Consider the following 13,022-nt stretch of genomic DNA (forward strand, 5'->3'; position numbering starts at 1 on the left):
AGGAACAAACTAAAATTAGAAACACAAAGAATATTATCCACGACCGAACAAACGAATAGAATTCGCTCAATAATAGGTGCGATCGGGATTCGATTTGCAAATGGAGGCTTTCGCCTCAGTATCGTAGATAACCAATAATTGGCTGAAAATTAATTCCACGCCATCGCGCATCGATAACAGAAGAGAAAGAAACGAGAAACGTCTGGTACAAGCGGCGTAGAAACGAAGAATAAAGGGAGAGGAAAGCATAGAACACGATTCGTGTTTGCTCGTTCGGTTGAAAAGAGGAAGACAATTTGCCAGTCCGTGTGGAACATCGATGTCAAATCGAAGGAAAAACAGCGCTGCACCCGCTCGCGAGGCTAGAGACGAAAGTTTTACTCTGGTTTAATTAATTGGTGCTCATTTTCGAGGATACAATTGGAGACTTGCTTGTTCGACAGTATTTTCTTTACAATAAGGGGATCTAGAGTCAAATACGTGATTAATTTCAAGAACTTTGTTTGACGTTAGCTTACTTGGAGGTTTAGATTGATGAATTTTTTATGAGAAGGGTGATTAGCTTAATTTATTAATAAATTCGCTAATTTATTACTCAAAAGTAATTTGCTAATGTCTCTGAAACATCTTCTTTTACGCTTGAAATTAAGTTTACTTTATAAAGTTCCAAACATATTACGTTAATCGGACAATTAATTAAAGTCCTATCGTATTAACGTTTTGAAGAAACAAATAAAATTGGTCGTATTTTATATTTAGATAGAAATTTCATTTGAAATAAAAGTATTATTTTCCGAATTATTATTGAACGCGTATTATTACAATTTTTTATTATCAATTTGACTTGATCTATTCTAACACAAATATCTATTCTGATAGAACTAGTTTGTATGCGTCCGAACACTCGCGATTGTGAGCGGGTTGACGGACGAAAGCAGTTGCAAGCCAGACAAATAAATTACAGCATAGACTGTATGAATTTATTGGATGCGTGACTATCCAGGGACTGCGCAAGGGACTGTTCGTAAGTGACTGTCGTATCCCACGATTGGACTACTGACTATTGGTATCTGACTGGATGAATCTGCCGGGATGAACTGCCTCGTCGCATCTGGCGGTCATACCACCACCTGGGGGTTTGATAAGCGGGGGGAACAACCCTATTCCTGACGACTACTCCCTGGCGCCTCTATCCTTTTTATGTGGCGACCAGGCCACGACCTTTGGTTTACACCATATGGAAGACAGCAGCTCTTGAGGATTATTCTTCGTATCTGCCCGTCGTGTGCAGCCAAGCCATGAGCTTTAATTCTCGTAAGACGGAAGGCAACAGTTATTGACGTCTGACTCTTCGCATCTGCCCCGCAGTTGTTCGCTCAAGATTAGGGTGAAGGTTAAAAGTAAAAAGTTTGCTTTTCGTACCGAGTTGTTTGTGACACTGTTGGCCCTTCAAGAGTTTCTCGGGCCTAGATCTCTCTAAGGGCCCAGCAACAATGTCATGAATCCTTATCCGTTTCAACGTTTTGGAACATAGTCACTCTTGGTTCGTTAAAATTGTTCCTTTTTAACACTGCAAAAAATATTTCTCAGAGTAGTAAAAATCAGAGTAATAAGATTAGTAAAAATAGTTCTCAGAGAAAATGGTTTCTTACGTCATTCTGTTTTGTCGAGGCATTCGAAATCCCATTATTAAGAATTATTATCTGATATTAGTGATTATCGAAACATCGCCCCAACGAATTTACGTGGGATACAACAATCGCAAAACGTAATAAAGGGAATTCAATCGATAATCGATGATCAATGGATAGGACAAGGTTCAGAGAAAGGAAACCAGATGCAATCGATGTAATAGATGACTTCATTCCGCAGATAAATCGATGAAACTTTGCTTCACCAATTTCTCGCGTTAAATTTCGCACGTATTTCGATGATAAACATCTGCCGATTCTTTCACGGTTTCTACCATTGGAACCATTTGCAGCGAGCGTAATACCGCGCGCAATGAAATCCATTTTTTCGCATAGGGGATAATGGAATCGTTGCTGCAAATCGACTGTGAAATTTTCACGAGCTCGTTCGTCCCATAGATGTTCTAGCGGTCGAACAATTGACGTGTGGGGGTGGTGCGGAAAAATATCTGGTGTCCTACTAGAAATCGATAAAAAAGTTTGGATATTTCCCTCTATGAAGACAGAAATTTCACACAATTTTGTGACTCGTAAAATTCTTTTCATTATGTTTAAAACATATAGAGAAATATGTATCATTTATATTTTGAATTCAGTTTTTAATAGAAAAAAGGAGGAATTAGTTGAAACAGAATACTCTGAATAAAACTTATTAAAACACGAATAAAGGAGTACTAAAAATTCTTTCTTTCTTTCTTTCTTTTTTTTTGTTTTTCATTTATTTTCGCGAGAGATAAAGAGAGATTATAAATATCCTTATTTAAATTTCAAATTTACTTTACAGTGAAACAAAATTGCCTTAAATAAAATTCTGACAAAAAATAAGACACGAATAAAAGACTACTGTCTGTTGCTTTCTCCATCTTTCTTTTCTTTTCTAATTTTTTTTTCTCTATTCTCACGAGAGATGAAGTATCTTTATTTACATTTAAAATTGACTCTGCACTAAAGCACAATTGCTTCAAATAGGATCCTTCTATTGTTAGGCACAATTATTAATTCACAAATAGAGGTTTATTGTCTCTCTCCGTTTGCGAGAATAAAAAGCTCTTGTCGAAGACCTTTGTTCACCGAGGAAAATTAATTTTAGTTAAACATATTCGAGATCCTACATTTCGATGATGTATTATTCCTTTGTTACTTTACGTGCACTTAGTCATTTCCATTTGGCGATGCGAAACACAATTAACGACAGAATCTTCTGATTTTGTAAATGCATGTAGTAAACGAATTTCATATCAGCAGCGCGAAATAACTTCATTAACTTTCTCAAACGAAAAAGCGTTAGACGATGTTGATTAACACTTGCAACGGAGCTACGAAAACTGGGTCACTAGTGCGGAAACAAAATTCTAGGCTTTCTTGGTCCGCATTTTTCCATCCGCGTGTTGTTGGAATCCAATAAGTCTTAATTGGACTAAAAGCAATAACGTGTTGTGAGATATCATCAGGCTCAACGAGTTCTTCTCATTGTACGAATCAACCTTATATTGCTTTTATTTTTCTAGGAAATGGATGGGACAATTTTTGTTGCGTACATATAACTATGTATTATAGGTAGTTATTAAACTTTGACGATATTTTATGGAATTTAAATTTATTTTTAAAAATACAGTTACTTCATTTATAAACACTATAAAACATGTGAAACTGTTGGTTTCATCGTTTTATAAAACGAATATATTAATAAAATTCGGTTAATATGTATCTGCTACTGACAAATTTGTTTGATCGTTATATTTTAGTCAAAAGTGTTAGTCGTTATTTTTGGTATTAATTTATTTTTTCGTTGTATTTCATTTTTTAATAATATCTTTATCGTATTATTGCTCAAATTCAAATCAAAATCTGAAGCAGTACGTATTTCAGCAAACGCATGATATTAATATTTCTGTAATCAATGTTTCGTTTGTTTATGAAAGAAAAATTATGAAAGTAATTAATTATAGTTTTCTAAAGGTTTTAATTTCAAAGACTAACAATTTCTGTAAAATACTATAAAATTAATAACTGTGACTTTTTGCATATTGTATAAAAGCCGTTAACGAAACAATTTCAGCGATCTGCAACTCAATACACAGTATTTAATAGCGCTGGAATATTTTAGTAACAACACATAAAATTTCTATTTTTGAAATATGAAAGAACACCAATTTGTCTATCAAGAAATCTTCCAAAACTTGTCACCAAAAATTCCATAATTCTTCTGCTAGAGTTCCCCAGCTACAACGATCCTTCATAGTTGCGTTAAAATAAAAATAATTTCCAGCGAACTATTCCGTATATTTTGTCGTTGCTAGTTCTTCCGAGGGCCAGAATTCATAGCTTGAAACTTCCGGTGGAGCAATAATTCTGCGAGCTTGAGAGTCGGAGTCACTGTGAGTTTCGAGTCCCAGTAGTAGAGACGTAACTCAGGCCTGCCAGCATCAGTGGAATAAGGCCGTGCTATATCAGACGCGTCTGATTCCAACGCATTTTCAACACGTTCTCAATGCGTTTCCACGAAAACAGCGAAATCGTGGACGATTTAATGACACTCGATTTCTGCCTGTCGACTTGTCGAACACGGCTTCAGAATTGTTTTTCGGCGATTTAACGCGATTCGAAGTTTCGTCGAGCGTGTGATTTTGACGTAAATTATCGTGTGCTGACGATTCGACAGACATATTAGAATCGAGAATAAGCTGTAAAATTCAACTGGAAATATATATAGAGCAGCTAATTAAATTTTTCTCTGGTCAACTTTTATTTTTTTCATATTTTTATTCGATGTTATATTTTGGAGAGAAGATTTAATCGCCTTTGAATTGATCGGGCGTATAGTGTGAATTTTTTAAATTGAATAAAACAGAGGCGAGCCTTCCGGTTCGTTTATTGAACGGGTCCATTGAATTGACACAGTTCGTGGAAATCTCTAGATATTTCTTTCATCCTGTCCTTTCTTTTTTGTTTTTATTATTTTGTTATTTCATTGGCTTTGTTCTGCGTGTGATTAATAACGTTCTATTGATGGATTAAGTGTGATATGCTGTTGTTTCGAATAATATGCTGTTGTGTGGATGATGGCATTGATTTCATGGTTTTCCATTGAAATTAAATATCACTTTTAAATGTCAACTTTAAACGACAAATATGTGGTGTTCCAATCCTAATGCAATATACATGTTTCATGTAAATATTTAGCAGAGTGACAGAAATGATAAATCTAGGGAAAAAGGTCCTATTGGTGTGTTACTTCTCTCTCCTGAAGGAAGACAAACATAAGCAAAGATTGTTTTTATAAATTTCACATAAATTACGATCTAAACATAGCTTCAGAATTCGCTGACACTGTATAAACACGGAATTTAAAGGCATCATCGCATGAGATTAATTAACAACTCGTGAACGAAGTATCGTACAAGCTTCGTCACGTATTTGCAGAACCGGCATCGAATCCCGGTCATCACGTATTCTCCATTGATCCGTCCTTCTAGCATCGTCGTTAATGCATCACGACGAATAATCCGAACTAGAAGCGGCAGCCAGTAATCAAGATAATTAGCGTCCAAGCTAGGCCGTGGAAAAGATCGCGAAACGCGTGTACAGTTGCTCGCGAAAGTATTCCAACACGTATAGACACCTTGTATGAGTATATTATGCGCATTGCACGAGACATTCTGAAATTTCATTAGCACTGTAACAAGACTTGTATATCATAATTATATTGATCCAATTTGAAACGGATCTGAAAATGTACATGGAAGCTACAAGATATTTAACGCAAATATATATTTCGTGGAAATTGTAAAGTCATTTAAATGGTCAATTATTTATTGTATCGGTAAGCCTTGATATACAGTGGGGCCATTTTTAATTCTTATTATACGCAGAAGATAGATTTTCAGGTTGTGTGCTAATCTTTCTTACTAATAGCTTCTATATTTATTTCAAATTTGATCAATATAACAATTCCAATGGAATTTTAAAACGTTTTATATGACACATACAACATGTATGTAGGTATATGTATAAATTGTCCATGGTAAAATACTTGCATAAGCCACTGTACTCGGGTGAACTTAATCTCGTGTCCGTTCATTGCTCCAATATTTTGCTTGCTCGTTACTCGAATGTAATCAACCGAGTAATTCGTTCGTTGCTATCTGCTTGTGCTTTACAGCGAAAATCGACACGAGCAGTTGTTTCATCAATGTTTTGTTTTCGTAATTTGTTGATTTTCCTAATGGATTGAATGTTGTGTTATCGTTATATCGAGGTATTCAATTGATCGTTGTGTTGCTTTGGACAGGTGACAACGAATAGCTTATATTTTCGTTATTTGATGTTTATATTCTGTTAGTAATGAAAAATACCACAATCATGATTAGAAGTTGTTTAGATTTTATCTACAAACATACTTTTATTTAAAAATACTTTTGTACGAGGAAAAAGTTTAGGTACAAGGAGAAGATAAAGGTAGTAGAAATTAGATGGATGATATTGACTTTACCTTGGAACTTTTACGAGGTTACGTTCATATATACCATAACATAAAAGGAAATTTGCAATTATCTGTTAGAGAGACTGACAGCACGTAAAATTGAGAAATAATTGTAGTTATTTCTTACGTCATATTAGATCGTAGGTTTATGCATAATTTTCATTAATAACGTTATATTGCCCACTATTTGATTTCGTATTTAGAGACGAAATTATCGTCAATGCTTAGAGAGTGATTTTTCTTATTTATTTCTTTGATCGAGTACTTGGATGAAACATATCACTTCTATGTAATTAATTCAAAATCAAAATAATTAATGTTCGCTGGATTGATTTTATTTTTAATCAACTTTCAATCTATTGATGATGTTTAGTGATAAGATTTGTTAACTGATTAGTTACCTATGTAATCACGCATTTTTTGATAAAATAACGATGGAAAGTTTTTCGTATCAGTGAATCCAGACGAAATTAACAAGTCGTAACTCTTTAGCGAAGTGCTCGATTTAGGTTAAAATATAGTCGATATTTACACGCCAATGAGAGAGGGAAGTTAACTAGAGCGTCAAACACGAGAGAACCATCCACAACTTCTACTCGTAATCTGTTACGCGAAATGAAATTTTTGTATCGCGTGATCGCTCTACGCTCGTTATCAGGACAGTTCGAATATTGATTTCATCCGTTCCGTCTCGCGATTAATCAAATTCAAAACTGTCAACCGAAAATCGAGCCTATATTTTTTCTTTTCCTTACAATTTTAATTTCGACGTTAACGTCATCGAGAAATTAATGGTTTTATTGCTTTATCAAATTTCACAAGTGTGACAGATACAAATTTGATTGTACATAGTTAATATTATCATGAACGTTCGAATCTTTTGTGTATTTGTGTATGTGTGCATGTGTGTGTGTACCTCGATTATATCACTTGAAAATTTACTTGGCACAGAGAACTATAAGAAACACATATGTAGCAACATTATTAAGTATACTGATTCACATTTAGAAAGACTATTTCGCATGAATGATCACGTCCTGGTCCATTATTTCCGCTGGAATATTCACATTTACCGAGATATTTCCTTTATTCCAGAATTTGCAAGAATTTTGTTTGAAATTCATATGTAAAAATCTTTGACTCATGTTCAGTTTCAAACAATCTCTATCTAAAATTTGAAAAATTTATAAAAATTATTTGTTATTAGTTCCCAGTAAACAGTTGGCAACGTTTGTTATTAAACAGTTTAAAATGTCAATAACAACATTTTGAACCCCTACTTCCGTACGATCATTTACTATTTTGCAGCTCGATTTTCACGCGAATGTAACGGTGTGATATCGAACGTTCACTGGTGAACGCGAAGCGACTATTAAATTCTGTAACAGTTTCATTGCGATCGATTTACGGTGGCGAATAATTGATCGTGTGTTGCACTTTCACGTGCTAATGCAACATCACGTACACGACCTGCTTGCATCACGTCGAATTCCTCTGATTGCTTCCTGTTCTGTTTATCAATGACAAATATCGATATTTTGTAACCTCGTTCTCTTTAATTGGATTAAACCCTTAGTTTTAATTGTCGAATAGAAATTTTCACATTATTTTTCAATCTTCTAATTCTTCGTTCTCTGTTAACGTCATTACGATGATATCTGTAATGTACAAAATTTTATTTGGTTTTATCCTCACTGAATGATGGGATTGAAGACTAATATAGAAAATAAATTCATAGATGATCCATTTGTTTTCCAATCGAAGCTTTTGGTCTCTTCGTTATAAAACTGTGTTTGAATTGCTGGATGGTCGCATCGAAAAATTCTTAAAGTACAAAGGATTAAAATAATGGTTATATAAAAACCACATTCTGTTCTTATAATCGATGAGTTTGAAGTCTTTCAAAGAAAATGTAAGATAAAAGTAAAACGAATTAAGTGCAGCACTGTTGCTTTGGAATGAAAATGAAGCGGATTCGTTAAACTTCTAACAACGTTTATTAAGATTCCTTTTGAATATAATAGCGTCAAAAATTCACTGGAGTAGTCAATTTTTATTCCGTGCATCATTATGCTAAACTTAGTTAGGTATTAAATCAAGCTTTGCAAAAGTTTTTATCGCCCGCCTGGAACTGCATCGTCATTAACGAGCCACTTAATCCGTGCTTCGAGCTAAGTTTGTTAACGTTTAATTGAAGTTTATGGAAATTTTAAAGGTATACTGAAACTTTCGTTTTGTAAAGGATTTACTTTGATTTTTTATTCCGTTAATTTCCGTTGTAATAAATTCCAACGAATATACGTAACACAATATAACATTACAGGTTTTTTCTTGAAGTTATTCCTTTGTGGAATTTAGTTACAGTTACCTTTGAAGTTTCTCAGTTTTTACACATCTCAAGTTTTGTAGGAGACATTCATTAATTTTAACACACGAAATGTCTCCTCTACTATCCAGAATTACAGGGGAAATGCTTTTCAAAGAAAGCATGCTACAGTGAAAATATTTTATCCCTGGGAACGTCAGATGAATACAATTCTTCTTCTCCTTCCTTTTCAGTCTTTTTCTGGAAGTAATTGGCGTTACGCATTACACATACATATTTGATGTGTAAATTATTACTTGTGTTAAGCTTCTTAATTGTGTAGTGGAAATAACGAAGTTGATGTCATCGTTGTTAGACGTCATCGTTGAAACAAGAAATACAATTATATACGCAGAGAATATGGGAGTGGAAAATCGATTAAACATTTTAAATGATATGATATGATATGAAACTAATTAGTGTAAATATATGTGTACGTTCATGCAGAAAATTTCCAGGAACTTGTAAATAGAAATTCAAGGAACGACTCGATTCTTGAAATATTAATTTCTTCGATTTAAAAGAAATTAATTAATTAAATAAACATATGAACGAACATATGAACTGTTTGCTGATTCAAAACAGAAATAAATTCATTTTAATGTAGTTCGAAATAAAGATAATTAACAGTCGTTCCAAGTAGTTCCAAAAATCGTATGAATTTAATTAACGCAGTTTCAAACCGACGACCGAGATGTTTTAAATGCTATTTTGCACGAAATTAACCAACACGTTAATTCATGGGATACACATAGTAACATTTCGAAAAAAAGATTTCAAGTATCTGAATTAATTGTGTCTTCAAAAGTCTCAAGACTCGTATCTTTAAAAATCCTAAATTAAAATTATCATAAAATTTTGGCAAACGTTTAAACAGATTATATAACAAATACCATAATGTAAAACATATTGTACAAAATAAAATATCATGTTCGAACTAGTCGAGCGTAGACCCGCGTTCGTACGAGGATTAGTAAAAAATATTTCTCACAGACTACGACGTATTCGATTCTAAAAGGGTTTAAAAAAAGTAAAAAACAAAATTTCGGAAACGTAAACAAACACACCAAACATATACATATTTTCAACCATTATTTCTACAAACCATCGCTTCTCTAAACGATCTTAAACCTTCCACGACTCAGGTATCTTGAACAAACGAGCCAGTTAACGTTCATCGAACGACACCGAAGGCAATTGGTTCTCGCCGCTAGAACCTTGACACGCAGCAATAAATGTCTCTTCGCCCCTCTCTTGTCCGCGTGAAACATTAGAGAACGAACGCGAAGCACGGAAACGGCTCGTCGCAGACGATTCATCGAAGCGGCTCGTTTCGTCGAGTTCCGGCGATCGCGGCCGATCGTGCATGGGTCTCTCCTGAACGATCCGTTAGCCTCCGTTCGCCAAATAGGCAGCCAGTTTCGCGCGTGACACGCACCGGTATCGACGACGGGTCGCGGTGCTGCGCCATGCGGCCACGCCACTTCCGGTCCGCTCGATCCTACCCGACCGCGCCGCGGAAATCATCGTGATGCCTAGCTCTTGTGCTCTTGTGCCTTCCTCGTGATCGTGCAGCGTGCGCCGATGATGGGATATATTATGGGCTGCACGTGCTTCAAAGCTGCTATCCTGTCGCATCTGTTTCAAGGTTGGTGCTTCAGTGATTATTCCATATTCCGACGATGGCGGTTTTCCGGCTTTTTAACGGACACTGTGAAATTATGGGACGTGTATCGTGTGGTTATGCGAAGCGGAAGGTTCGTCCATAGGGAGTGAATTTTCGTTCATTGACGATAAAGATCGTGACAAATTTTTTGGACATTTATGTCGCTGTTTGAAAATTCGAGGTCGTTAAATTAGATCGTGGAAAGATGATTGTGTAGCGTGCTTTATGAGTATGATTAATAGCCTCGAAATTGTAGAATGATTTTTTAATACTTCAGAGGTGAGCATAGTGTTTCGCATTTCATGAGTAAACTGGGTCATTCGTAGTCAAGACTTAGTTCTTTTTTCTATTTTAGGCTCTGAAAAATATGAAAAAAAGTTCTAGAATGCTCATTAATGTTTCTGGTAAATGGATAAAAGAAAGCTTGAAATTGGTGTTAGTTGCGAGGAATTTTTGTATGTATTACATTCTTGTGCTATATTGTATCAATTTATTGTCCTTACTAACATAATCATAATCGTGCATTCTAAAATTATTTCTTTTTCCACCACGATACGTATGTTCCATAATCATTTGTCCATTAAAATGTTCAAGAGTTGAATAAAATTAAAGATCGGAGGGAAAGAAATTAAAATGCGAGATTCTATTAAAGTTGGTAGTGACCCAGTTTGTTTATGAAGAGTTAATTTTTCATTAAATTAATTCTATTAAGTTCATGGTAGATAATGAATAAATTACTTGGTACCTGGCAGGTATAGAATAACTTTCACGACCTCGAACTTTGAAACATATAACGTAATACAAAATTATAAAATAAATTATGAAGCATCGTAGCTTCGTATAAGGAAATTTTGAAGAAGCATCGATTTAAGGAGAATTAAACTCGATGTCTGATGTGCAAATGAAGGACGCTTACGAACGCGTTCTTAAACGGGCCTTGAACATCTCAAATATTTTGTTTCTACAAAATATAAGCAGTGTTTAGTAACTGAGCGTGAAAGAGCAGGGAAGTGAGGAACCAAGGTTCGACTCAATGTTGTCAAACCTGTTGATTTGAAAAGAAAATATAGATCCAATGCTGTGTTTAGAGGAAGGATAATGCAGGAAATGTATATACATCAATCTATTGCACTGAGACAACGATGTTACACGATTCCAAGCGCAGTAAGGAAATTAAGAAATCGAAACTAGTATGTGTTGAATTCCATCAATAAAATATAAAAGTATCGCATTAACGATAGACAAGAATTAAAAACTTTTCCAGTTTTTAACATATAATTCTAAATATAAACTTTGAAATGCGATATGTACTTTGAAGTACTAGTACTTAGTAATTAATTTGATGTCGATCATTTGAAATGCGATAGCTATTTAAAATAATATAACTTATAAATTGTCAATTAGTTTTGAAACCACATGAAATGTCCACGCAAGTAATGTTTCACGATGGATGAAATTAATATGATAATCACATTAGTATCTTAAGTAGAACCGGAAACAAATCGTTTTGGAATTCAAGTACCATAACGTAAGCTATACTGTTGAGTATGTATATATACTTCTAAAGAAGCGTGTAATACATTCCTCGTCTAAAAAAATAACACGTCCTAAATTTACCTAAGTCTTTTCAACGCAAGAGACGTAATATACCGCTTTTTATTTCTTCATTTTCTCTATCCGATTGTTAATAATTTTAAGTCCCAATTTGTATAGCAGCATCGTCAATCAGGTAATCAATTTCCATACAATCGATATTCCTGGTAATGGATACATATTTGGATAATCCATGTCTGGTTAATTTGCATCGTATTACAATTATGTGATTATAAGAAACTCGATATCGCTAATTCTCTGCTATTTACTTGCGTTGGATGATAATTCTTATTGTTTATTGTTGCTTGATAATTTATTATTACATTTTTCCTTGAGTACATTGTCGACTAAATTATTTTTAAATTTACCAATAACAAGTTGTATATTTACAATTTAGTTGCAGTTTAAAAATTCGTTTGTAGAGCTCTACTTCTTCTATTGTCAAACTTGTTGTTATGTAAATGAACTCATTAGCATTAGAAATTTGAAACTTGTAATTTGTAAAATATCGTGAATAATATCAACTCGATTATGCAAGAAACAAGAATTCAGTGAAGATGTTTGTGATATTTGATAAAAGTTATGTAGTAATATTTGCGAAACGAAACTACCTTGTCTATCTCTGTAAACTATCTCTGTAAATTGACCATAAATCGTTCGGAATTTGTTATAGAGTGAAAGCTGGAGAAAAATACTCGTTCGATAAAAAAAACTCACGTACTTCAATCTTTTTTTTTTTTTTTTTTTTTTGACATCGTAAAAATGGAGCAATAGAAACGTATGATTGCAGTAGTTCGCAAATATAAACTCTCTACCCGACGTGCAAAAATTGTAGATAAACTCTCCATGATCGTTACCTCTGCAACTTTCAGGAACTTAGATAAACTTCTTCGTAATCGTTATTTCTTTCTCGCTTCTAACTGCTATAACTTCAGATAAACTATGTTAGCAACCTCTGCAATTTCTATCGTGTTAGGCGAATTCGCAATCATGTAAAAATTGCCATAAATGAATAATGACCGTACTTTCGTGTTTACGTCACTGAAGTGAACATTAGTCTCGGGTTTCTTTTGTAGTTACGCACTTCAAAAGGCAAAATTGTCTTACGGGTGCCAACTAAAATAAATAAGATTACTAAGATTAATTCTACAGAATTCTACAGAATTCTTCTAAATTCTTCCAAAACTAAGAAAGATTACATTTAGTAATTTTCAATATTGAATT

General features: G+C 34.1%; 1 protein-coding gene and 1 long non-coding RNA gene across 13 annotated transcripts in view; one reads left to right on the forward strand and one right to left on the reverse strand.

Annotated features, from left to right (window-relative positions):
* The window catches only part of LOC132905063 (phosphatase and actin regulator 4B), a 397,089-nt gene that overhangs the window by 205,029 nt on the left and 179,038 nt on the right, over window positions 1–13,022 (forward strand). The window lies entirely within an intron of this gene.
* LOC132905606 (uncharacterized) lies at window positions 6,952–8,880 on the reverse strand. Its single transcript, XR_009657831.1, has 2 exons — window positions 8,543–8,880; window positions 6,952–7,832 (listed from the first exon to the last, which is right to left on the reverse strand). It is a non-coding gene; the product is annotated as an uncharacterized LOC132905606 (long non-coding RNA).

This window comes from Bombus pascuorum, chromosome 3, assembly GCF_905332965.1.
Source record: "Bombus pascuorum chromosome 3, iyBomPasc1.1, whole genome shotgun sequence".
Classification (NCBI taxonomy): Eukaryota; Metazoa; Arthropoda; class Insecta; order Hymenoptera; family Apidae; genus Bombus; species Bombus pascuorum.